Genomic DNA, 16,239 nt, shown 5'->3' on the forward strand with positions numbered 1-16,239 from the left:
TTTGGTTTCAGGGATATTACATTATTTTCGTTAACAAATCATAATTTTGTAAATGGAATGAAAAGAAATTTTCAAGTCATATTTGAAACCTTAAACTATTTATCTTTTGAGCAGGGCGTGGTGGCTCATGCCTGTAAAATCAGCACTCTCGCTAAGGTGGGAGGATCCCAGCGATTGAGACCAGCCTGGGCTACAAAGTGAGATCAAGGCCAAGCCTGAACTGCATAGCAAGACCCCAAAAAGACAAAAAAAAACCTATTTGTCTTTAAATCAATGAATTTCCTTACATTCTTTACTTTCACAAGGATGCTCCGAAACAAGCTAGTGTTAATCAATGAGTGAAAAGAGTATTTTTAAATACTACTTTTATTCACAGCAGTTTAAAAATTAAAAACATGGTTTAGACCTTCTACTTTTTCCATCCCTACATAGAAATATGTCCATTAAATATATCCATATAATTATATCTAAAATGTACCAATAAAATTAATGTCTGTAAACATCAATTCAAAAAGTTATACATGAAATATCTTAATCTACATAAATATACATGAGATTATTTCATTTTCAAAGCCAAAATAATTTATTCATAGACTATTTGGGTTTCTTTTTTGGTTTGTTTTGTATTTTTTATCGGTACCGTGGATCGAACTGCTTGCAAGGCAGGTGCTTATGCCACTGCCTTGCTAAATCCTCAGCCCCTACTATTTGGTTTATTTTTAAAACTGACTTATAAAGAAAAATTACATTTATTGCAATGATAATTTATTAATGATTAGTAATTCACTAAGTTTAGTTTCATTAAGCTCAAAACCCACTAGTTAAAAGTTTTCCACTTTCTGACTTGATGTAATCATGGAAAAGTTCCATTATGTACCCTCACATGTGTTGGTAGTTTGTACTACCACAGGAATCTAAACTCACAATATAATACAGATAAAAATTAAAATATGTGATTTTTGTAATGATTAGCCACCACTTACGGAACATGTATTATATGTCAGGCACTTAACTATGTTAAGTACTTTAAGGATGAAAAAAATTAGATGTAGAGAAATTTAGTATCTTGCCTTAAAAAACTATGTATTAAGGAACGTATTTCCAAAAGCAGACCTTGTGATATCAAAGATGCTCAACAGAAACATGAAGGTTAGTCACCAAATTGCTTCCTAAAACTCAAGATTATTCACAATTAATTTGTTCAATATTTGTTTAGCACTTACATGTGTCTCACATCCTACAGAGTTCTGGAGATAAAGCTTTTGTCCTTGAGAAGCTGATAGTCTATCTGGAAAGATAGACAATAGATATGCTTTAGTTTGTTTACTTAAGGAAGTATCAACAGAATGGCATATAAGATAAATTTGTTTTATTTTGACAAATACTTTTCAAATCTGTTATAAATCAGGGGGCTTTTAATTTCAAAATAAAGACTAGATTGAATTTATAAGGTTCTAGACTATATATATTCATCTAGAAAGTCATTAAAATGAAGGAAACCGAGTTTCATTTAAGCTATACAAGTAGAAAACCAAGAATAAAATGAAATAAAATTTATCCTATAGTGTTCATTATTACATTTTAAACAATTTGTATTTAGGTATTTCCCTAAGCAATTATTTTAAATTAATTCTTCAATTGCATTTATAATGATAACTCAAATGTGGCTTCCTTAAGAAACCCATTCCTCATTCTAAGATTAGACCAAATTACCCAATTATAGATTTTTCAAAACATGCTGTACTTTTGTCTTAGTACTTAAAACTAACAGTATTTAGTACCTGTTATGTAATTAGTTATTTTATACTTGACAGAATATAAGCTCCATAAAGACAAAGACAACCTAATTCATCTCTCAGCTAAGAAAAGTGTTACTGAGTCAATTAATGAATGAAATGAAGCAAAACACACATTTTTCTTAATCCAACTCAACAAGGGCAAAACTAGAATCTGTACATTAAGATCAAGAATAATCTTATTACTGCTACAGGATTACTCACTGCCTTCTTAATAATGTCATATATTATCTCAGTTCATCATGAAGGTACAATGTTAAAGCCTTCAAAAGCTAATACTTCAGGAGAAAAGCAAAGTTGTTTCCAGGGAAATTTTTTAAGAACAGATATACAGAAAAAAGATACAATTCATAAAAAAAAATTCATCTTGTTATCAAACTATCAATGTAATACAAATCCAAAAATGATCTAAGTATGTATCTAAAATACTAGTCTATTTTTTAGGCTTCTAAAAGAGAACAGTCTCAGTGTCCATGATAGAGCAACATATAAACAACTTTCTGTCTTTTCCAGACCATATGGAAAGAGGAAGAAAAAAAAGGTACAAAGAAATGAAGAAAAGACAAAAAACACTTCTCATTGGGCCTTCTAATGCAGGCCAGTTTCCACTTAAATTCTGGCTGCACAGAAACCTACTTTTTCAATAGTATCTTTTCTATTAAGAGGAGGAAATGAATTTGACTGTTAATGATAAAACATTAAGATACTTAGAATGCACACAGTACTGGAAAAGTCTTAATCTGCTAAGTGACAAACTACAAGTGAAAAAAAGGAAAATTTGCTACTTTAGCACATTAGGTTCTTTCCAGTGTGCCCTATAGCAGTCTCTGTTCATCAGCCCCCTCCATAAATGCTTCAACTACTAACTACCATCAAAATATGTCAGATCCAAGTTTACATGTTGAAAACAGGTTAGATTCTGTGACAGTTAATCTTGGCTGTCAGTTGACTGAGTTGAGAAACACCTGGTAAGTAAGTAAATCATACTTCTAGTAATATTTGTGAGGGTGTTTCCAGGTGTCAACTGGCAGGTCTATGGGACAGCAAACTGACCACATGCACCACACCATCCTATGTAGGCTCTGGGCCTCAAAGGAATAAAAGCAGGAAGATGAAACCATGGGGCACATGCTCTTTTATTCTGCCCACATCTGCCCTGAATTGAGCTGCTCTATTTCACCACATGCTTCCTACCATGATGTCCTGCCTCATCATAGGCCCAGGAGGAACAGACAGGTGACTACAGACTGAAACCTCTGAAATTGGGAGCCAAAATAAACCTTTCCTCTTCTAAGTTGTTTTTCTTGGGGATTTGGTCACAGCTACCAAGAATTCCTCAAGAGATGTGTTTCTGTGTTAAACAAACTTTCCACATATCCATAGGTAATGGCAGCAGAGCTAAAACTCCAAGCAGTGGTTCTGCTCATAGCCATGAAAGTTCATTAACCAGAAGAAATAAATTTGTATAAAAGCAATAAATAAAAGGCCAAACTAAAATATATACTAAACAGCAATATTCAGAAATCTCATGTTAGCTTTACTATACACATGAAGCTGTATGTTGAATAATGAAAGCACAGTATTACAAGAACACACATAGCTCTGAGGCACATTCCTCAAATTAATGGCATCTGTTTTCAGAGAAACAAAACCAAAACAAAAGACCTAGAAATGAAATATAGGGAATCTTTAGTCATTCCTTCCTTCACTACATTCTAAAAAACCCACAAGATTTCATATAGTGAGATTTATAAACTACTAGAAAACAAATATGTAATAAAAATAAATTTTATAAAGGAAAAGCTCCATGTGTGCTTCACTACTACAGATTATTTATTTATTCAATTAAAGAGTATATAAAATAGTGTACCAATTCCAAAGCTTGTGTTCACAGAAGCTCAGTATTTGGAACCCTACATCTCATTTGAAAAATCACAATCAACACATAATGAAAAAAAATCAAAACTCAAAAATGATTTTAACTACAAATTTAGAATTCAGATTAACAACCCCAAAGTTGTGTATTCTACAGCCTATTTGGTATTATCTAAGATTAAATGGACCCATGAAATATGCACTCAGAAAGCTAACCAACATCATTTTTATCAAAATATACAACCACTTACATAAAGCTGTCAATTCGGATTCAAGAGTTTTAAGGACTGAGGTTATCTCTGTGGTAGAGCACTTGCTTAGCATACACAAAGCTGGGTTCAATTCCCAGTACAGTATTAAAAAAAAAAAATGTGTTTTAAAGTGTATACCCAAATATAGTGTAGCAAGTTAGAAATTCTGGAGATTTAGCTCAGCGGCATTAAGGCGCCTGCCTTGCAAACAGGCAGTCGTGAGTTTCGATCCCTGATACCGATAAAAACGAAAAAGACCAAAAAAAAAGAAATTATAAGTCACATAATGTGATTCCATAGCATAATTACCATGATTATTTCTGCCACTAATTACTGAGTACCCTGAATAAATCATTTTTTCTCTTTTAGGCAGCACTTATAAAATATATAAGCTAACATAACCGTTTAAAGTTTCTAAGTTTGCTGCTAAGGCTTCTATGTAATTCGGTAAATAACAAAGTACATTTTCCTGTCATGTGGCAAATTCAAGTCCTAAAAATGTTATAAACACTGACAAACGAAACCTGTTCACTCAGTAAAAACAATTATTTTTAGCCAGAAAGTTTAAAGATTCATTCTCTCTCAAGGTCTAATGGAAGATGTATATATCATTAATACAAAATAATACAGACCAAAGAACTCAGAAATAAACAATGATCTTTAAATACCATTGAAGATGTGCTACTTAGACCTCCAAGTTTGGTCATAAGACTATTAAATTTACAAATACTATCAGAACTAGCATGAAATAGAAGTACTTTTTTGATATTCTGAATTACTAATAAATCTTTACATTTGAAACCTTAACTTTATATGCCTTTATAGTCTTGTCTAAAGTATCTACAAATCCTTTACCTTTTCTAATCACAAAAAAATCTGAAAATCAGCCATTTCATTTTTTTCTATATCTAAATGCATCAATGCTTCTTTGCCTCACCTTCTATTTTTTTATTTCACAAACTTTAAAATCTCATATAGTTACACATCTTTATGTTTCAGCCTTATATCATGCCTAGAAAACACACTGTGTAGATATTATCTTTTAGTAGTTTTATAATTCCAATTTTTGTAATTAAAGACAAATATGGTATTTGCTTAATTACAAAAGGAACAGAAAACTGTAATAATTTCTATGAAATTAATAAAGATGAAAAAAGAATAACACCAAGTATTGGCCAAGGACAGAGTGAAGAGAATGCATGCATACTTTCTTGTAATAGTAGTGGTAACAGAAATTGATGCACACATTTCTGGGAGACAATCTGACCACTTTTAATGCTGGTAGTCTTAAATCATACTCTCTAAGTTAGTAGTTCCACTCCTTAGAAATAAAAGATACAGAAATGTTAAAAGAATAGTATGGATTTTGAGCAGTCGACTGCTGAGAGCTTTTTCTTAACAGCCAGGTGCAGCAGGAAAGCAAGTGTGCACAAAAAGTAAGCAATATAAAGACTGTTTTAAGATGAAACAAGACTTAATCGTATCTGAATCCTGAGGAAAATGTATCAAAGAGAGATGAAATAAAACTTGTTTTAAAGACAAGGTCTAACCATGTAGCCCATGTTACCTAGGAATTCTCTAGGTAGCTCAGGCTGACCTCAAACTCTTTCTAAAACCTTCCTAGTGCTAGGATTACAGACATGCCAACAGACATGCGCCAACACCCTGGTGAAACAATTTTTTTAATTAAGGAAAATATAATCAAAGAGACTTTTAAAGATAACAAATAATGTCAGTCCACTTAGGAAATAAAAGCAAATAAAAATGAGAAAAAAGGAAACGTGACGAATGATTAAATAAACAAACCACAGCAAATCTAATGGATGTTGACAGTAGTCAGACTAATAGTTAACACTCAGGGATGGGTAGAACAGACTGGAAAGTAGAATGAGTGTGCCAAAATGAGTGTGTCCTGTGTCTTGACACAGGTGATGGTTATACCAGCATAACATATATAAAAATAAATTTTGAAAATCTGTGAGGTGTTCATGATTCTAAATATCATTCTGCTTTCCTTTATTAACTATATAAAAATACACCATTATTATTTACAATATAGAACAGTCATTTCTTCCTCAAAGGTTCAGTTCTATAGGACGCCTGAATGCCTTATACAAACGCGAATACTTTCCGTTTTACAATTTTGTTTTACCAATTATTTTACTTGTTTCACTTAAAAATATGATTCCTAGAAAGTATCAAAATAGCCTACATTTTAGTGTTCATTTTCCCCCTGAAAACTGTATCACTGTATAATAAGAAATACCCAGGTTCATGAAAAGGGTTGGCTATTTGAAAAAGTTCATGTACTTATCAAAAATAAACCCCAGAAAGTACCTTGGTTTCAACATTAGACATGAAAACGTCTAAAGACATTCCCTGAAAATGAGAAAATAATAGCTTCCCCTGAGGGAAGTACAGGAAGAAGATATCCTGGTGGCAAAACAGAGGTCTCCTACTACTGCAGGACAAACAGGATTACAAATAGAGGAAAATAAAGCCTGTATAATATGAACACTGGTCTGAGAAAAAAGAGAAGGCCCCCTGGCCACCATCACAAATCTAACTAGTTTTCAATTAAAAAAAACAGCACTTTTTACTAGAGAAGTAACAAAAGAATAAAGAGACCCTTTCTGAAATAAGGTATACAAGTAAGACTCAAGGGTAACAGTGAACTAAAAACACTAATTCAAAATTTTCCAACAATCAGCTCTCACCTTAGGCATAAATAACAGGCCAAACAACAGCTAAAAGAGAATCACAAAACATTCTCAGCCCAAGGAAGTACTGGAAAAAGAGAAATAAAGAACAAGCAGAATAGAATTAGCAAATATTCAGACAGTATGATTATCTAAGCAGAAAATCATAAAGATCTTCAAAACAGATCTCAGAACTGTTTAGCAAGGTTCTAGGATACAAGATAAATATGCAAATACCAATTAAATAATACTATGTTGGGACTAAAAACTGAAAATCCAAATTTAAAAATACTACTACTTATGATGCCACACATACAAAAATATAACAAAATATGTGCAAGATCTCTATGCTTAAAACTACAAAAGTATTACTGAATAAAAGATTTAATAACATGCAATGTGTCAAAAGACTCAACAGTATAAAAACGCCAATGTGTTACAAATTGTCCACAAAGCAATCTCAATCAAAGCAATTCTGATCAAAATAAAGTGTAAAGTTTTTGTTGAGGTTGACAAACTGATGCTAAAATCAAATAAAATAAGGCAAAAGAATTGGAATAGCCAAACCAATTTAGAAAAGAAAAAAAAGGAAGACTCATACTTTTGTATTCAAATCTTACCATGACGTATTACAAAGCTACAGTATGATACTGACAATAGAATAGGTACATAGATAAGTAGAACAAAATAAAATCCAGAAATAGAATCATATTTATATGGTCAACTGACATTTTAGCAAAGGTGCAAATACAACTCATTGTAGGAAAGGATAGTTTCTTCAACAAATGATGCTGGGACAGTCATCCAGCACCCAAAGAACCTAGTCCGTACCATACTCTTTATACTGAAAACTCTAAATTAATCATAGATTTCAATCTAACATATAAAGCTAAAAAACTTTTAGAAGACATCAGATCAGGCAAAATTTTGTTAGCTACAAAACTAAAAGCACGATTCATAAAATTAGGAATTAAACATAATTGATTAAGAGCTTCTGATCTCCCAAGGTCAGAGTGTAAGGTAAAAAATTTTTGAAGTATGTATCTGATGAAGGATTGGTATCTACAATTTGTTTTTCCAAGTCAGTACTAGGATTTCAGTCCAGGACCTACTCACTTAACTACATCCCCGGCTATATTTATTTGTTTACTGGACAGATTCTCTCTAACTTATCCTAGCTGGGCTTGATCTTACGATCCTCCTGCCCTCAGTTTCCCAGAATGCTGGGATTACAGGCATGTGCCACAAACCTAGTTGGTATCTAGAATTTAAAGAACTTTCAAAACTCAGAAATAAAGAAGACAAGCCGCCACTTTCAGTTGGACATAACATTTGAACAAATAAGAGAACAAATGCCAAATAAGCATTTTAAAAGGTACTTAAAGTCATCAGTTATAAGAGAAATGCAATGTAAACCAATGAGATCACACACTTACTAGCTGGCAATAATGCTTAAAAAATGAGAGGGGAGAGAGGGAGCTAGCAAGCAAGAGAGTACATGACGGAGGGAGGAGAAAGAACACATTAACACTGCCAAGTGTTAATAAAATAAGAACCAAACAGAACTCATACAGAACTCGGAACTCTCATTCAGTACTGGCTGGTAGCAACAGCCATTTTATGAGAGTTTCATAGCTTCTAATACAGCTAAACATATACTTTACACATGACCCAGCAATTTCATTTTTGGATATTCACCCAAGCCCATATTCACACAAAAACCTGTACCTTAGGGCCAGGTGTAGTATGCTTGCCTGTAACCTCAGTACTCTGAGGCAGGAGGGTCTTGAGGTAGGAGAGTTTGGGATACACAGCAAGTCCAGGCCAGCCTGAGTACATAGCAGACCCTGTTTCCAAACAAACAAAACAAAACCTGACCCAAATGTACACAGCAGCTTTATTTGTAACTGCCAAAAGCTAACAACCATAAAATATGTCCCTCAGCTGGGAAACAGTCACATTATGGAATGATACACAATTTAAAAAGAAAAAAAAAAAAAAAAAACAGCACATGCAACAAAACAGATAAACCTCTGCAATTCAGAGACCCCAAAGGCCACCTGCACATTTAACTACTTATTCACAATAAGGGCTCATCAAACTCTGAAGAGATTTTAACTCATGGTCATAGTGTATTATAGCAAAATTATATAGTTTAAAATCAAAGAGAAGGATTATAGGGCAGGATCTATGGAACATCAGCTGCAAGCTTTCAGTTGTCCTTTCCTGGTGGAATCATGCAAACAGTGCTTATTTCTCCCAGTAACATGAAACAACATACAAGAGTATTGGTAACCAGGAAAGTTCCTTTGAGGTTTAGTATTCCGTGGTTTTACTGGGGAGGGAAGTCTAAACATACACAGGACTATCTGCATGCCTGGTCTTAGTTTTCTGTCTCCCCAGAAATCAAGAAATACTCAACAAAGCACTCATTATTAAGTAACTTTATCAATATAAACAACTTGTGTTAGCCCCAGACCCCAAATAGACACTTAGCAGGCAGGGATATTCCCAGGGCTTAAAGGTTACCTCACAGAAGCTGGATAAGAGCCAAGCCATTTGGACGACGACTCTGCACCTTTACTGCACCATCTCAAATGCATTATGTTAAGTGAAAGTAGCCAAATTCAAAAAGCTACAAAATCTGTGACTTCATTTACATGATATTCTAAAAGAAGCAAAACTATGATGACACACTAGATCAGTCATATCAGAGTCTGGGATATTGGAGGAGGAACTGTCTAGGAAGAGGCATAGTCTACACCTTGATTGTGGTGTAGACTGTGGTGTTACACAAATGAACAAGCTTGTCAAAAATTGTAGAACTGGGGCTGGGGGTTTAGCTCAGCGGCATAAGCGCCTGCCTTGCAAGCAGGCAGTCCTGAGTTCGATTCCTGGTACCGATAAAAACGAAAAAGACAAAAAAATAATTGTAGAACTATGTGCAAAAAGCAATTATTTTCACTGCTTGTCAATTATACCTCAGTTAAAATAAGACAATAATTAATGTAAGTACATTCATCTGAAGCAACTACAGCTCATAAAAATGGCTAATGTTGATAGCCATTATAGCACACACCTGTAATCCCAGCTCTCTGGGAAGCTGAGGCAGGATTACAAATTCAAGCCCAGCCTATGCAGCTTGGTGAGTTGGTAAAACCTTGTCTCAAAATTGATGATGGTGGTGGTGGTGGTGGTGGTGGCTGGAATGTAGCTCAGTGGGAATGCCACAGGTTCACTCCTCAGTACTATGGAAGGTACGGGGGGAGGGAGGATGTGAAGATTATGCAATATTAGTATGTATAATTCTAAAACTACCTCCCAGCGACCTGAGGTCTTCAATAATTCTCTCTTCTTCAATGTACACAGCACTTGTAACTTTTCTAATCATCAGTCTATGGCAAAGGTGAGGGGTTAGGGGCTGGAGATTTAGCTCAGTGGCATAAGCGCCTGCCTTGCAAGCAGGCAATCGTGAGTTCAATCCCTGGTACCGATAAAAAGGAAAAAGACCAAAAAAAAAAAGGTGAGGGGTTATTACTTTCATGGTTGGTATCTTATGTATGTACATGGTAAAGTTGAGAACATTTTACAAATATAATTTAGGTCCCAACAGGCTGACCTTAAACTAACCAAAAGGAAACCACATTCAGTGGGCTTAATTATTAGATAAGCATTTTAAAAGACAGTCTAGAGGATCAAGATTGTTTTAATGACCTTGAAAAAACCAAGGTTCCATAAGTTCCACCACTATCAGGAAATTAATTCAGTCAACAATCACTTTAACTCTGCAAAAGGACTGGGAGCTTCAAGTGAAACGCCAGCCTTGGCCAAATACTTTGATCTGCAGCATCAGCAGAATTCTCACCTGAACCAGGCTCCCATCCATGAAAACTGTAATAATACATCTAAATTGTTTTAAAGTGCTAAATTTGAAGCAATTTTTTGTACAGCAATATAAACTAATATGAAAAAAATTTTTAAACTTTTAGAATCTTGTCTCTATCCCTGAGTATTCCTGGAGCTCATATCAAATTAGAGGAAATATCTAGATCTTGTGAGTTGAATTTCAATTTTTACAAAAATTGCATTTCAATTTTTACAAAAGAATGTAAAACTTAATAATTAAGTTTCACTCCATAATGGTACAGATCTGATAACAGAATTGGTATTTTGGATAGCTGCTAAGATACATCTGAAATTTTCTGCTGCCTAATACCTACAAAATGCTCCTGACTACATGATTATGGAGAACTGTCAATACGAGTCATTAATTATAATTTTCCATCTAGTTACTGTGATCCCTTGGTTCTTGAACTCATTTCGTTCCAAATTCATGTACAAACACTGCTAAGTTCATGGGAACATATTTTTCCCATAAGAAATAATGGGAAAAAAAATATTTTGTTCTGAGACCCAAAAACTACACTTATTTATTCATTTTTCCTGGACTCTTAACAAGTTTCACAATGATTTCTTTAAATCTATGACAGCTCTCACGGTTTTCCTCTTGGCTTTCTTGCTGGTACCACCAACTTTCTTTGGAGCCATGGTTATGATATTTTACACAAAGTGTAAAAAAAAAAGCACAATGATGAATGTTTTAATGCACGAGCAATATATGCTGTCTGGGTAAGAAAGCTTTGCATCTGAAATGAGCCACAACATGTGACTCACTCTTGGTCCATATAGGTTTTTTCAAGTCAGATTTTGAGTTCAACTATCAACCAAAGTTATGAACGTTGAGCAGATTTTTTTGTTTTTGTTTTTGAACTTTGCTGTTTGAGAAGTAAGAAAGTTGGAGTTTAGAGCCATTCCGTAATTCAGGTACTCCCAAACTTAGATGCTTAGAGAACAGAAAGAGAGCAGTATCAGAATTTCTATGAGAAGAGATGATTATGGTATTTTAAATGCTTGATTCAATACAGTATTTTATACTATAAAAAAGACACTGTGGGGCTGGGGATTTAGCTCAGCGGCATAAGCACCTGCCTTGTAAGCAGGCAGTCATGAGTTCGATCCCCGGTACCGATAAAAAGGAAAAAGACAAAAAAAAAAAAAAAAAGGCACTGTGTTTAAGATATAAACTACAAACAAAATTCAACAAAATCTTGATCCACAGGAATAAGTACAAGAAAATTTCTCTTTTGTATTATACAGTACTACTTACTGGGAGAAAACGTGAAGGGAGAGGAGAGAATCTAAACCAAAACTGAATCAGAAGAACATCTCTAACAAACTCTACTGGAGAACTCTGCACAGCAGGGTGTAAAGTTCCTAGGATGTATGATATTGGCTCACTATCCAGCTACTCTTACTGGAATTAGGAATAATGTGATTCCATTGGTCATTTTGGGAAATACTACAAAAAACATTTATTGAAAGGATATGGTTTTAAATGCTTTTCACATTACAAGGCACAGAGTCCTCAAGAACACAATTAGGAAAAAAATCTTTTTGATCTTAATGTCTGCAAGAGTCATTGTTTTCTCCAGTAGATGTTTTATTTTCTGTATATAAACAATACGAATTACAGCGCTGACCCAATTTTCTTTCTATGCAAGCCACTAGAAAATCTTATGCTATATATTTTTTTATCCTTTTTCTTGTTTTAGTTTCAAAATTTTCAAACATTCACATAAGTAGAGTGGAATAAATGCCCATGCATACATTATGCAACTGAACAGTATCAGTATTTTGCCAATCTCACTTCTTCTCTCCTGTAATACCAATCCCAACCACCATGACACTCAAGGTATTTTAAAGTATACTGATGATAATTCTTTTTCCCATAAACAGTAAATAATGTATTGAAATCAAAGACTTTTGACACTCAGTGCTAATATCACATCTCACAAAATGAGCAAAAACTCCACAGTATCATCTAATTTGTAGTCCATGTTCAAATGTCCTCAATTATCCCAAAATAAAATTTTTACTTTTAGTTTGTCTAAGTCAGGAACAAAACCAAGAACTACACATTGGATCTGACAGATATCTCTTCAAATCTCAGTTAATCTACAAGTCATTGGTCCTATAGAATTGTTTTTAATTTTTATTTTATTTTATTTTATTTTTAATTTTTAGTTTGAAGGTAGTAAAATACAACAGAACAAGACAGAATAAAACCAACTGAGACAGTGTAGTGAAATTGGAACAGAACTTCACAGCAGGTTACCAGGATAACAGTAACAGGTATCGCAGTATATCTCATTATTTTCCTAATAGTTGTTCTTTCAATGACAAAATAAAATGAAATACAGAATATTATAGAACTTACCAAAACACAATATTGAATAGAGCAGTACCATTAATCAGAATAACGCAAAACAGTAATAAAAATATTTGCCTTCAAAGAGATGGGAGAAGGAAATCCCCCTTATTTGCTATGGTCAACCTCCCAAGAGATGCTCAGATCTCTGGTTCCCATTTGCTAACAGGGAGCAAGAGAAAAGGGGTAGGAGAAGGGGGACAATTGACTCTTAGCCCATGCAACAGTAGGCTCACTATTGCTTAGCAGGGAGGCAGGCTGGTTGCTTGGTTTCCCAGAGTCCTAAGTTCCAATATGGCACGATCTCAGGAGACATTGGTGGTTCTCCCCCTGGAGAGGCCATAGCTGGTCCTACAGAATTTTTCCCATACTAAACTTAGGTATTTCCTCAGACTGCTAACTTATTCCTCTATTCCATATATTTCCTATAAATGGTAACATCTAGAGACATAATTCAGTTTTGGTTTTTGGCAAGAGTACTCATCGGTGATATATATACTTTCCTAATCCATTACATAAAGACATACAAATCATGTCTGATTGTCTTACTTACACCAATTACTATCAAGTGTTACCAGTCTAATTCACCCAATGAGATCAATTTTCCATTATTTCCTCAGGGTTTCCCACAAATGATTCGCTAATTCTATTATTCTATCTGCATTCATTATCTGCATTCTATCTGCATTAATTTTTCTTTTTCAAAACAGCTTTCTGTAATTAACTATTTGGTTACCCTGAAATACAATTTGTACAGGGAAAATAGTAATTTTTTATTCCTTTCTTCATAAATACCCAACATAATGAGCTGATGAGTTGGCATCGTCCAGAACTATTTGTATTTCTTACTTAACCCCAATCTCTTTCTTACTACCTGTGAGTTGTTTTTTATATTACTGAATTCTATAGAAACAAATATAATGATAATGTATTCAATTCTCTGGACAGATTGCTGAATGTTAACTGAAGTGCTAAGAAGTTTTAAAACTAAAAAGATAAGTGATCTCAACAAAAATAAGACCTTTTTCAGACACAGATCATTCTAAACATAGAAGCCAAACAAGAAACCAAGAAAGCCAAAGCAGTTTCCTAGTCTTAGACTCTCTTCCTCACAACACAACAAAACCTCCTCTTCCCTCCCCTAAAAATATACCCAAAATCTCTTGACTTTCTTTGGAGCAGAGCATGGAAATACTCATAGCTGAGGGGAAGACAATCATTAAGACTGCTGCAGGTAAAAAAAAAAAATACTCAGGGATTTAGCTCAGCAGCATAAGCACCTGCCTTGCAAGTGCAAGGTCATGAGTTTGATCCCCAATACCAAAAAATTAATAATAATAATAATACTAAGGGCAAAATTAAACAGCAAAGGAAGACAAGATGAGAGACAAAATTTGCTTTCCCAGAATTACTGACAGTTAAAACCATTTATGATTCTAATCACAGGTATCTGTACCTCTCCCACTGACTAGAAGAGCAAGTATGTACATAAAGTATAATACTATATGACAAATGTTATAAAGCAATATAATTAGGTCACCAGAACACCAGAGTAATTTTATCTGAAGCAGTTTATGAATCCTCCCCAGGGAAGATAATATCTAAGACGTTTGACAAAAAAAAAAAAGGATACATTTTTGTGAAAAATTAAAAAAAAAAAAAACTTTGTCTGGAAAAATATATTTAGGAGATAATCAAGTTATTTAGTGTAAGTTTACAAATGAAATCCCTGTCTCATAAACATCTAGCATACTATATGTGCTGTAAGTGTTGCCCACAGTTTATATTTAAGGCTTCAGAAACCGAATGCTTTCAAGCAAACTGATATTATCAAGCCCAATTTTTAGAGAAATCTACTAATATGTAAAGAATAAAAGGAAAGACAATAGAAATAGAAAGACTAATTTAATGGATATATTTTTTACTATCTAAGACAGGGACCTACGAAAAGGAATGAGTCAGGAGCTGAGGTACTGGAGAAATTCAAGAACCAAAATAGAAAAAGAAGTACTAGAATTATAAGACCTAACTACCACATATCAACCTAAAATTTCTTTGTTGGGGTATGAAGGCAATGATGATTTCAGTTACCAAAAAACAGGAAAGAGATTTCCGTGAATGTGAATACTAAATAGTATTAGTGGCTTTCTTTGGATGGTAGAATTAACAGAAATGGGTCTGTTTAGTTTTAATTCATTCTTCTTTTCTGGATTTTCCAACTACTACAATGCAAAGGAATAAACATCTACTACTTTGAGAATTTTAAAAATGATCTCAAAATTGGTAAATTTAAAGTTATACCATGTAGTTTTATTCCAATAGTTGTACAATCAGACACTGTTTTGTGCCAATATGAAAAGTCCTGACCCAGAAGGGAAGGATTCCAATTTAATCAAGAAGCAAATGATAGGCACCAAGCGTGGGCCACTGGGAGAAGAATCAGACACCAGCCTTTTCCTGTGAGTCACCACCATTCACAGACTGCAGGGGAGGAGATGATGATAGCTATTGAGGTAAAATACAACTTAATGCTGGTAGTGGTCGGTGTTTCACTGACTTTGCAGGCCTGAAGCTGGTAGTCTCTGATCATCTATTCAGAGGATATCAATATGCAATGCAGCATCTATGGGGAAATCTCCTCCTAAAGGTGATAGCCATTATTAATTCCCTATTATCTTGTTTTGAAGTCCTGTATCATTTTCATTGTTTTGTTTGGTTGGGTTTTATTCTGTTTTGTCTTGTTTGATTTCTATTCTATCTAGTGGCATGAACATCTATTTCAAAGATAACAAGATATAGTATGGTAGCCATTTTGGATTTACTATTGTTTGGAAATTCTTTATTGCATTCATTATTTTGTTTTTATTGGTTCTAGTCTGTTCTGCTTTGTTTGATTTTTACTTTGTCTGAAGGTATAGGAAGCTATTTTGAAGACAGTAAGAATCATTATGGCAATCGTGGATTTCCTATTATCTTGTTTTGATGTCCTGTGTCACTTACCCTGTTTTGTTTTAATTGGTTTTATTGTTTATTTTGTTTGGTTTTAATCTCTTTAAAATAAAATTACAAAGACAGAAAAAAGAAGCAAATGACATAAAATGCTTATTTTTCACAGTAATTTCAGATGTTACTTGAGTCTCCAAGATACATTCAATGGTGATAATAGTGATTGCTTCATTAATAGCCTAGAATGTAGTTACACAAGCAGGACTGTTTTAAGGCCTGGAGCCTTTGACTAGGAGTACTAAGTTTGTGAACACAATGATTACCAGATAGATGAACCTAAAACTCTCCTCCTCTGTGAATGCTATTGACAATTTAATAATTGTCAATAATACATGTCAATAAAA

The sequence above is a fragment of the Cavia porcellus genome, unplaced genomic scaffold (genome assembly GCF_034190915.1).
Source record: "Cavia porcellus strain 051 isolate PalLab524CR breed Dunkin Hartley unplaced genomic scaffold, mCavPor4.1 scaffold_28, whole genome shotgun sequence".
Taxonomy (NCBI): domain Eukaryota; kingdom Metazoa; phylum Chordata; class Mammalia; order Rodentia; family Caviidae; genus Cavia; species Cavia porcellus.